The sequence below is a fragment of the Tinamus guttatus genome, unplaced genomic scaffold (assembly GCF_059628265.1).
Source record: "Tinamus guttatus ecotype Peru unplaced genomic scaffold, ASM5962826v1 Tinamus_guttatus_pri_ptg001053l, whole genome shotgun sequence".
Taxonomy (NCBI): domain Eukaryota; kingdom Metazoa; phylum Chordata; class Aves; order Tinamiformes; family Tinamidae; genus Tinamus; species Tinamus guttatus.
This window is the reverse complement of record NW_028289587.1, coordinates 1-11825: the sequence shown is the minus strand read 5'-3', so window position 1 is coordinate 11825 and position 11825 is coordinate 1.

The following is an 11825-nucleotide window of genomic DNA, read 5'->3' as shown; positions in this document are numbered from 1 at the left end:
GCGGTGGCCTGACCCAGACGTCCCCAAGCTCTGACTTCTTTTCAATGTTCCTAGCTTCCTCGGCTAGCTCGCCCCAAACAGATTTCGGCTGTTTTTGCTCCTCTGTAAGCGAAACGGGGTTCGGGGATTGAGGGGATGTATCGCCCTCTTGCAGATCTTTAGGCTCAGCAGAATCACCATCATCTGGGCGGTGCAAAGTCTGTGCGGTTGCCCCAACTCCCATTTTCGGGGTGGCCAACAAACAGTCCTTTACCGCCACCCAGGTCTCCTGCTCTTTCATAGCTTTCTGCAATGCCTGTACAGCTTTTCCCCAAGCCTTAAGGTTTTTCCCACAACCCAAAGGCATCGTCTCCTCGGCTAATGCCTTGGTACATTTGTCCCACACTTCAGGGTGGAGAATATCCACCGGCTGGTCTATAACCTTAATTTTTAAAAGCCTTGCAACAGCGAGAGTAAAATCTTTTGGCTTACAATCAATCCCCCAATGCTTATGTAATTGCGATACAACTTTCACAAGGGCTTCCATCCTCCTTGTTGCTCTGGTAGCGTCCTCCCCGCCGGGCTGGTCCAGCCGCTCCGGCCGCCGTTCACCCGTCCAGGCGATGATCCCGGGTTTCGGCACCACTTGTTGCCGTTCAAGCGGCGTGGCGACCTGGTTCAGGAACGGCACGGCGACCACCCCCAGGCCGCTCGGGCCATCAGCTCGCTGACACCAATGTGGTGGATGGCAAATGGCGTTTATTGATGGGTAACAAGGTGTTATATAGCTAAGGTTTACAACGTCACATCCGTCTGCTTACTTCATGAACTAAACGCTATTGGCTATTATGGGCCCTATCTTCCCGTACAGCACGGTATCTTCCAGCCGCCGGTACCCTAACTATCTGCAACAGGCAGTTATCAAAGAAGCAAATTTTAAAGCCATGTTATAGTGATACAAAAAGTCAGTAAACAGAAAGGACAGGAACAAGAAATGGATGAGCCAATTAGCTACAAGTAATTTTTATTTATTTATTAACTGAAAAGAGCAACAGCAACTGGGTTAGCAGCCAACATAAGGGTCATGGCCTGAGCTACTTACTGGTGTGCGTTGTGTGCGGCACCCGGAGAGTTGAGAGCTGCCCCGCGGTGGGGCTGGGGCTCCTTCCCCTTTGCTCATCCCCAGGGCCACGTGTGAATGGAAGTCCCAGAGGGACCTTTTTGCTGTTGCTCCCCTGCCCCTGGTGTGTGAAATCCCGGGGCTTCACACACACACCTGCAGTGGGAATTTTTGTGCCTGAGCTTGATTGGAAACAACATGCAACATGTGCACAATGATAGAGGAATATATATTTAAACAACAACAACAAAAAGAACAACAACAGGAACAAGAATTACATTAACAACTATAATATTAAAAAGAATATTAACAGTATAAACAAGAACAAATTGTATTATGTAACTATGTGAAGAAAAATCTGAATATATCTGAAAATATCTTCTGGCTGCCGGACCCTAACTATCTGCAACAGCAGTCTGAGCTTGCACACACTGGATTTCACAGCAGCAGTAGAGCTGTGCTTGGGTGAGTGAGCGTGAGGAAGAGAGGAGCGGGGCTCCTGCTGCTGCTCCTACTTTCTATAACGTGGACAACTTGAGGGCATCTCTTTTGATCATGTGCTGTCGATCTGCCTTAGCTTTGTCTGAGCAACTTGCTGCTGAGGAGATGGGACGTCTGTGGGGTTGTTCAGGCTGTTGGTGGTTGCGAGTTCACTGTGTGCAGCAGCTTCTCTTGTGTGGAGAGCCCAAGAGCTCCACTTGCTTTGGACGTGCACAGGTGCAGCTGGCAGTTGCTGCAAAGGCATGGGCCCCCTTTGGAAGGAATGGCCAGAGAAATGGCTCAGCATGGGCTCTTTCCCTTGGGGCAGATGGTGTGAGGAGCCAGGTGCAAATGCTTGCTGAGCAGGAGGTGTGTGAGCATTTTCTTGTGCTTGGGGTGCCTGAAGAGAGGGCAGTTTGGGCCAAAGCTGCTCTCCTGCTTTCCCCGGCCCATGGTGGTACTGCAGGGCAGGTGCTGCTGGTGCTTTCCTTCCAAGGCCCCGTTTATCCCTGTGTTTCAGGCTGCTGGAAGGAGTGAACATCATGCCCCGCTCAGGACACTTGTGGTTCCTTCAGGATCTGAGGCTGCCCTCTTGGTCTGTCTCCCAAAGCAAGAGCCATGCAGAGATGCAGCAGAAGCAGGACATCTTCTCTGGGAGAAGCTGAAGAGAGGCCTAAAGCAGTGAAGCAGGACTGGGGCGAGCGTGTGCGTGAGGGCTGGTCCCTGCAGGTGGTCATTGGCCGCAATGAGCCAGGCTGTTGGGCGCACTCAGCTGCTCCCCGTGTGCTGTGCGACTCTCGCTGGGCCTGGCACTGCTGCCTTCTGGCTCACGTGCCAATAACCTCCTTGTCTTCTTCCTTGCTTGTCCCGTTTTGTCAGGAACCATACACTTATTCCCTACAGAAGCAAGAAATTCCACTGCCTGGCATTGTAATGGATACACATTGCTACAAAAGAACAATTGTTCTTTTACAGGCTTTGGAGACTCCCTTCCTTTCCAGAGAGCAATGCCTGGTCTCCTGAGGATGAGCTTGTCCTCTCTTGGCACTGCTTGAGTGCAGGCATTTAGAAGGGGAGCGCCTGAGTGTGGAGCAGAGCTGCGATCCCCGCTGCCTGTGGAGAATGCTCATTGGCTCCATGATGTCCTACACTCTTTTTCTGTGCGACAATTTCCAAGAAGGAAAAAAAAATTAAAAAGAAATAAAAAGATTTGGAAGTGGAAAGAAGAAAGGGAAAAAGAGAAAAGAAAACAAAACAGCATTAGGAAAAGATTAAAAGCAAAAATAAAAAAAAATGGCCCTCACTTGCCCCTAGGATTTGAAATCTTCGCACTGCATACACCCATCTTCAGTGGGGATGATTTTAGTGCCTGAGATCACTTCGATAAAACACGCAATACTAAAACAGTGATACAGGAATATATATTTAAACAACAATAAAAACAGAACAATATAATAAACAATAACAACAACAATAATAAAAACAATATCAATAAAAGTAACAACAATAATATCAACGATATGAACAAGAACAAATACTACTATAAAAGATTCTTCAGGGACATCCAAAGAAGGGGTTATGGCCACAGTCCCTGGGCCCAGCGCTTCCTGGCAGCAGCCTGCGTGAAGGGGAGCTTGGTCTGCAAGGGAAAAGGAGGCGTGAGCAGGGCCGAGGAGCGGCTCGGGGGCTCCCGTGGAGCAGAGGCTCTTTGGCGGCTGCGCGGGCTCTTTGGCAGCAGCGCTGCCGTCATTGGTGCCCTGGCAGAGGCTTGGCGTGGCCAGCGCAGCCCAGAGGCCGGCAGAGGGGCTGAGGCAGCAGGTGCCCAGGCCTTGGGCGCTCCTGCGCCCTGTGCAGCTCTGCCCCGGCGCCGCGGCCCGCCAGAGCGCCCGCACACCTGGGCCAGGCTCCCGCGCGGCTGCTCCCCAAAGGCAGCGCGGAGCAGCGCCGAGGGGCCGGGCACAGCCCCAGCTCTGCCCGTGCAGCCGGCAGCAGGGACCATACCTGGGGGCTGCAGCCGGAGCTCTCCCAATCCATCGGCTGCTCCTGGCTGCAGCTGCCCAGGCCACTGCTCCCCATCATCTAGAAGTGAGCAGCAGACCTTGGTGGGGACGGTGTTTGGGGAAGACAAAGGAAAAGCGCGTGCAGGGGCTGCAGGGGCTGTACCTGGCTGCTGCCATAATCGAGCCACTCCATGGGCTCAGAATGGTCTCCTGCGGAGCTCCCATTCATGCATGGAGCCTGCAAGAGAGCAAGAGGCGTTTGCAGGTCCTAGAGCCTGTGTTCTTTGGTCCCCAGGACCTCTCTTCCTAATTTGGGAAACAGGAAAGAGGGAAGGGGCCGGGCTGAGCCCCATTTTTCCCTGTTGAGCTGGAAGAAGGGGCAATACCTGGAGGCTGCAGGTCGAGGTCTCCCAATCCATGGGTTCCTCATCGTTGTAGCCAACAAGACTGCCGGTGCTCGGATTCTGGAAGAGAGCAGGAGAGCTTGTGGGGACGGTCATGGTTGCAGCACTGGCTCTGTGCGCAGGGTCTCATGTCCCCTGCGTGCGCAGGGCAGGCGGTGCACAGAGCCAGGGCGCCAGGCTCAGGCAGCAGCCCCTGAGGCCTTGGCCGCTCCTGGCCCTGGCGCAGCTCTGCCCCAGCACCCAGGCCTGCCAGAGCTCCCTGCCACCTCTGCCACCAGCCCTGCGGCTGCTCTCGCAGAGCCAAGCGCCAGCCGTCCCCGCACAGCCTCTGCCTGCGCGCACAGTACCTGCACTGAGCTCTCCCATTCCATCTCTTCCACTGAGTTATCCATTTTTCTTCAGTCTCCAGAGACTGAAAGAAAAAAGGAGTCATTGTCATTTGCAGCCCTGAGAGCAGGGGTCTCTGTCCCAGGAGCCTCTTGGAGTCTCCATGCGTGGGAGCGGTAGAACAAGGAGCAGGCAGTGTTGGGCCAGCCCGCAGCAGCCTCATTGCCCCCAGCAGTCCCTTTGGCTGACGGGGAGCCCAGTGCCAAGTGGAGGAGAGAAAAGGGCAATGTGAGAGGTGTGAGTGCCAAGTGGCGCGTGGTGGCTTTGGGGCCTCCCCTGGGAGGCATCGCGCAGGCTGCCCTGCAGCCCCGCAGCTCCCCTGCATCTTGTGGGCACCACGGGTGGCCCCTGGTGCTGCGCGGCCCTGCTGCTCACCTGGCCTTGCTGCTGCGTGGCCAGCACTGGGGCCACTGTGAGGCGCAGCCCTGGGAAGCATCCGTGTTCCCGTGGTGATAACTGCCCCTCTGGGATGTTCCAGTGCTCCGTGGGGGGAGGAGGGCAGCGGCAGGGGCCAGGGGGGCCGCCGTGAGGAAGGGTCTGCGTGTGCTGGACTCCCCCTGGCACTGATGAGCCTGGCGGCAGGAGGATGTGAGGAATGAATGGTGAACAAACTGGAGAGAGGAGATGGAGGAGGTGAAGTGATTGGAGCCACCCATTAGCCCTGCTCTTGGCTGCCTTGCGTGTTGTCTGCTCTGCTTCCATGACACTTCTGCCTGTTATGGTGGACTTGTTGGCCCCTTCTCCATGCCTGAATGTGCAGAAAGCTCAGTTTTCAACTAGAAACAAAAAGATCCTGTTCCAGGAGCTCCCTGCATTGTCATGCTTTTGAGAGGCCACTGTCCAGGATGGAGATGGGGTAGACCAGGAGAGCAGGGTTTCCCTGAGAAATCCCAGAGGGTGGTTGGGGATGACTTTCCCTGCATTCCCAAATTCTGCACCCTGCATCAGCTCAGCACAGACTCACACACTCGTTTCCAGACCACAAGGGCTCTCCTGCCAGCGCAGCCCTTCCCGCTCCTGCAGCTCCTGCCTTGCTGGGAGAAAACAAGGGAAGCCCCAGCCCTCTGCAGCACCAAGCGTCCCTGTGAACCCTGAGCTTTAGCTCCCTTTTGTGGCCCACGTGTCTTGTCGCGCTCTCTCCTGAGTGCGGCCAGGTGCTGCCTGTGCTGGCTGCAGTGGCGCAGGTTGCAGACGCCCCATGGCGAGATGAGGGCAGCAAGGAGGCGGCGCTCGTGGCGCTCCCGCGCAGGCTGCCTTGCCAGGAGGAGCGCTGGCCCCGCGGGAGCTGCTCCCCTGCGCGCGCGGCCCTGCCCAGCGCCGGGGGCCTTGGCTCCCAGCAGCCAGCGCGGAGCCGTGCTCCTCGCTGCGCCGCCTGGCCACGCACCCGCTGCTGCGGCAGCGCCGCACAGCCTCGCAAGAGCAGCTCGCAATGCCCGCAGCGAGCGCTGGGCTCCTCCTGCCCCTGCAGGGACAGCAGCACAGCAGCCCTGCGCCCTGCACGCGCACGGGGCGGCTGCAGCCAGCGCTCTCCCAGCCTCCCCCTCCCACGGAAACTCCTCTGCTCACCCACATGGACAACCCACTTGGCCATCCTTGTTCATGTAGCCTCCTCTCCTCAGTCTGTGCAGGTTGTCTTTGTGGTTGGAGGACTCCCACAAATGGGGGTCCTGCAGACATTTGTTCTCATTGCCCAGTATGTGACAGGATGGATGTGCAAGAGCAAAGAGACAAGATGTCTGTTGAAGCTTTAAAATACATTGTGCATGTCAAGATGAGGGTAAGGTGGATGAGGGAAGAGACCAGGACACTTTGGAGATTTGTCAGCCCATAGGGTAGCGCTCTCCAGGCTCTGAGCTTGAGGGTCATTCCGTGCTCAGCACATAGCTCAGCTCTAAACCTGGGGGAATGGTACCCAAAGGAAAGCTTATTCTTTTTGGGAGACTCTTCATTGTAGGAGAATCCTCAACTCTACAGCTCCTGTCTCGTGGCTGTGTCTAGAGGGATCCTTTCCCCATTTCTCTAGCAGAGAAGCCCTGGCATTTACAGCTCAGCAAAGACAGAGTTCTTGAGAAGTTTTTGTTCCCTGCAGAGAGTCTCTTGGGGCTGCACGAGCCTGTTGCCGTTCAAACGGCGTGGCGACCTGGTTCAGGAACGGCACGGCGACCACCCCCAGGCCGCTCGGCCCATCAGCTCGCTGACACCAGTGTGGTAGACGGCAAATGGCGTTTATTGATGGGTAGCAAGGTGTTATATAGCTAAGGGTTACAACATCACATCCGTCTGCTTACATCATAAACTAACACTATTGGCTATTAGGGGCTCTACCTTTCCGTACAGCGCGGTATCTTCCGGGCGCCGGACCCTAACTATCTGTAACAGTGTAGTAATCTGCAACATTTCCCCCCTGCCTATGCATAACAAAACTAGCTAAAATATGACATTCTTACATATTCTTATCTTATTCTAATTACTTATTCTCATTATTATCTTATTCTTATTACTATCTTGTTATTATCTCATTGTGATCACTTATTATTATCTTACTCTTACTTACTGTCATTATTACCTTATTACTTACTCTTATTATTATATTACTCTTACTTATTCTTATTATTATATTATTCTATTCTTATAGTTTATAACAATCTTAAAATTATGTATGATAAACTTGACATAAAAACATAAGGCACAAAGTGTAGAAGGTAGGGGATGACAGGTAATACCGGGGTGTAGGAACAGGGTGTACCTTGGGATAACTTGGGGGTAATACTGAGTGGATATATTCTTAAAGCAGTTGTCGGCGTTCCACTAACACGATGTTAACCTTCTCTAGCAGACTCTTGACAAACGGCATGAGCTTATTCAATATACAGGGTCCAAAGATCAGTGTCATCATGATCATTGTGATCGGCCCTATCAAGGTGGATATCAGGGTGGTTAACCACGGCGAACCGGTGAACAAATTTTCGTACCAGCTGCGTTTGGAACAGGGTTCAATGGGTGCTGGTTGGCAAAGCATGGCACTGAAAACTGGTGACCCTGTAGTTATTTTTGTACTAATTGCTCGAGATTGTTCCATCTGTTCAAGTACTCATTTAAAGGGCTGATGTGACTCTACCTGTCCTATAGTGACAAGCTCCAAAATTAAGATAATGCAAAGGCATCGCGGCCCCCTCTTGCGGAGGCTGTTTTGTTGTTTTCTGGATTTGGTCGGCGTGGAACTCACAGGCTCGGGCGGGACGCCTGTCACCGGGGCGTCCGATGATCCGGTCCTGTGAACAGAAACTCACAATTTTCATTAGTTTTATTTTGAAGGTCTGGTTTAATAGACTTAAGCGGGCACCACTTGACTCTGCCATCTTTCCTGACAGTGACCTTTGGGTTGATCTTGGCATGGGGGGAGCGCTGCCAGCGAGTCCCCAGCCAAGGGCAGTTTACTGCAACGTGGCCGGCCTGGCCACATTTAGAACAAGCCATTACGTTGGCTATTGCGGTGTGAACAGCCACCTGAATTGGGGTCAGATGCTCTTCCTTTGCAACATGCTTAATCATGTCTGCGATACTTGACCCCGCCGGCAATGATCGCAGGATTTCTTTGGTTGCCGAATTGCATTGTTGGCGTAAACATTCCGCTACGACCGGGCCTTTTGCCTCCGTGGGCAGGGACGAAGAGTGGACCGCTGCCTGGAGACGATCTACAAATTGTGTAAAGCTCTCACTTTCACTTTGCTTTATTGAGGACCATGGCGATGGTCTGGCAACAACTCTACAGGCTGTGCGAATGGCTTCTCTGGCCGCACGAGTAGTTGTCGTAACTTCATGGGCCCGCAGGCCATGGGCCTGCGCCTGGGGGGTGATCATTGTTGGATCTGCACCCATTAACCGCTGCAGGCTGGAGCCGTGTAATGGATGAGCTGCCCCAGTTACTTGGGCTAAACACTTCGTACAGTTGTCTTCCCATTCTTGTTTGAAAACGATCATCCCTGCTCCATCAAAGATCAGCCTACAAGTTTGTTTTCTATCGAACGGGAGCAGATCGTCCCCCCCGAAGATACCATCTATGAGGGTCGAGACCATGGCAGAATTAGTCCCTTTATCTGCAATTGCTTTAACAATTGCTTGTACATCCTTAGATTTTATCGGCGAGTGGACCCTCTGTCCCCCCTCCGTCACCCGGACTGGGAACGCTAGCGCGGCTGATGGGGCCCAGTCGGCACATGCGATCTTTATTTCCCTCCAGTCCGTGAGAGGGGTTTCTTCCCTTCGCGGTTTTTCTTTAATCCGGATGGGAATATTTTGGCTCTTAGCTCTGTTTACCTTCATTTCCTCCTCCCTTAAGTTTGAATCAGTTGTGACCCACTCGTCCTCACTAGTGTCTGATCCGCAGTCGGAACTCGACTGACTGGTCACTTCCGGGCTCCGGTACTTTCTCGTTGGGCTCCGGCCCCGCCTACTTCCGTCCCGCCTACTTCCGTTGCGGGTGGGCTGTTCCCCCCTCCTTGGCTCGCCCCGCCTCCTACTCACAGAGGCATTTTGTGAAATGGCCGCTCTGATCGGTTCTCAGCGCCTCACTCGGGCCTCCCTCACCTGGCCGGTCACCCCCACCACCTTTCTCCTCCTTGTTGTCCTCCTCTCTTGTTTATCTAAGGGTTCCCGTCTGTTCCCGCCAGGAGCATCCTCGCCCCGCCCTTCCCCTTGTGGCTCAGCGCCATTTTGGGGGGCATAGGGTGGTGGCCTGGCCCAGACGTCCCCAAGCTCTGACTTCTTTTCAATGTTCCTAGCTTCCTCGGCTAGCTCGCCCCAAACAGATTTCGGCTGTTTTTGCTCCTCTGTAAGTGGGACGGGGTTCAGGGATTGAGGGGATGTATCACCCTCTTGCAGATCTTTAGGCTCAGCACTATCACCATCATCTGGGGGGTGCAAAGTCTGTGCGGTTGCCCCAACTCCCATTTTCGGGGTGGCCAACAAACAGTCCCTTACCGCCACCCAGGTCTCCTGCTCCTTTATAGCCTTCTGCAACACCTGTACAACTTTTCCCCAAGCCTTAAGGTTTTTCCCACAACCCGAAGACATCGTCTCCTCAGCTAACGCCTTAGTACATTTGTCCCACAGTTTAGGGACACACTTCAGGGACTTCAGAATATCCACTGGCTGGTCTATAACCTTATTTTTTAAAAGCCTCACAACTGCGAGAGTAAAATCTTTTGGCTTACAATCAATCCCCCAATGCTTATGTAATTGCGATACGACCTTCATGAGGGCTTCCATCCTCCCTGTTGCTCTGGTAGCGTCCTCCCCGTCGGGCTGGTCCAGCCGCTCCGGCCGCTGTTCACCCGTCCAGGCGATGATTCCCAGGTTTCGGCACCACTTGTTGCCGTTCAAACGACGCGGTGACCTGGTTCAGGAACGGCATGGCGACCACCCCCAGGCCGCTCGGGCCATCAGCTCGCTAACGCCAGTGTGGTGGACGGCAAATGGTGTTTATTGATGGGTAACAAGGTGTTATATAGCTAGGTTTACAACGTCACATCCGTCTGCTTACATCATAAACTAAACGCTATTGGCTATCTTTCCGTACAGCACGATATCTTCCGGCCACCGGACCCTAACTATCTGCAACCCCTCAGTGTCCGGTGGTGACAAGCCAGAAAAGGCCCATGGTTTGGTTGTTGGTTGTGTTGGCCTTTCTGCTTCAGGACCTGATAGACCAGCAGCAGGTAAATGGCCTGGATGTTTGTTAGTGAGGTCACTGCTGTGCCTGTTCCTGTTAGGCCAGAAGCAGGGATATGGCCTGGATAGTGGTAGTGAGGTCACTGCTGGGCCAGTCCTTGACAGCCCAAAAGCAGGGATATGGCTCTGAGGGTGACTGTGAGGTCACATCCTTCTCTGTAGACTTGATGCCATCAGGAGGCTCTGGGTTGCTGAGGTTTCTTGTGACGTCACCTCTGTTCCTGCTGCTGATAGGTCAGAGCCAGTTGAAGGTTCCAGGGCACATTGTGAGGTCACTGCTGCCGCCGTGCGGGATTGGCCAGCAGCAGAACCAGCCCCAGCCAAGGGCCTGTGAGGTCCCCTCAGTGTGAGCAGCTGATCAGAGGACAGGGCTGTGACATGGACTGTGAGGACGTGTCTGTCTGTGTAGAGGACAGGCTGGAAACGAGCTGGCCGTGCAGAGCTGTCCCCAGAGCGAGTCCTGGAGATGGAGAAGGAGCAGCAGGTGAACGGCTGTTCCTCATCCATGGACGGGATCCCTGGAGCGCAGGAGCGCACTGAGGGAGGGTGAGCCGTGGGCTGGAGGGAGAGGTGGGCGGCAGGGATGGGACCTGCCGGGAGGGCACAGGGATGGTGGGGAAGGAGACCTGGGCCAAGATAGCCGGGCTGGAGCTTCTCCAGCGAGAGGACATGTATTCCTGGCCATGGGCATTTCCTCTCACACAAAGCAGACCAACGGGCACTCTCTCCTGTGCCTGACGCTGATTCGGGAAGAACAAGGTGCCACTGAAGATGTCCATGGGCCTTGACAGCCTTGATGCAGCACCCAGAGGTCTCATTAGCCCATTACCTGTTCATGTCATGTGGGGGGATGAAGAGGAGCTCAGGGGAGGAGAGCTAGAAGGGTTTGAGGGTGCAGGGCCTGGGCAGAGACATGGCAGGGCAGGGTGCCTCCATTTATGCAGCACCCTGGATGTAGACGGGATGGCTTTCCCTACAGCCAGTGCTGGAATGTCTTTGTTTGGGTACAGGATGGAAACGCAGGATGTCCTGGGGCACTTATCCAGCAATCACTCCAAGGGGACGTGGTTTTCCTGTAGGTCCCTGGCTTTATCTGCTAGACACATGCGGTTGTGCTGGACACCCCTGGCCCCTGGCATCTGACAAGGCCCTGCCAGCACTTTTCTGTGACATCAAATCAAGGCTCTGCATTGAATTACAAGAGCTGCTGGTTAATCCTCGAATCTTCCCATACCTCAACTTCATAGGCAGGGTGGCTGTTGTCGTAGTTGTCATCTGGGGTCATTTCAGATGAGCAAGGCAATTCCCCACCTGGACCCCCACTCATGCTCTAGGATGATGCAGGTCTCCCAGTAGCTCCATTGGAGCAAGCAGACACTGGCACATGCCTTGGACCTCCTCAGTCTCTTCCACTGTCACCAGATGTTTCTGTGGGAGCTACTGACTCTCACCCTGCATCTCCGGTGATTATAGCAGAGCTTTGACAAGGAGCTCGTGGGCAGATCGCTGTGCTCTGCTCACTTCAGTTTTGGCAAGGGGAATCCCACCACTTGTGTTTTTGTGGAGTTTACAGGAGGGATCTGAATACGACTTCAGACTCAGATCTAAGCAGGTACAGCCCAGAGTGATATTTCTGAATCAGCACCTGAACCCCGTGTCAATGAACTCCCCACTTGTTCACTCCTCGGTCTCCTGTCTAGTTAAGGGATGTGAAATGAGCCTTCC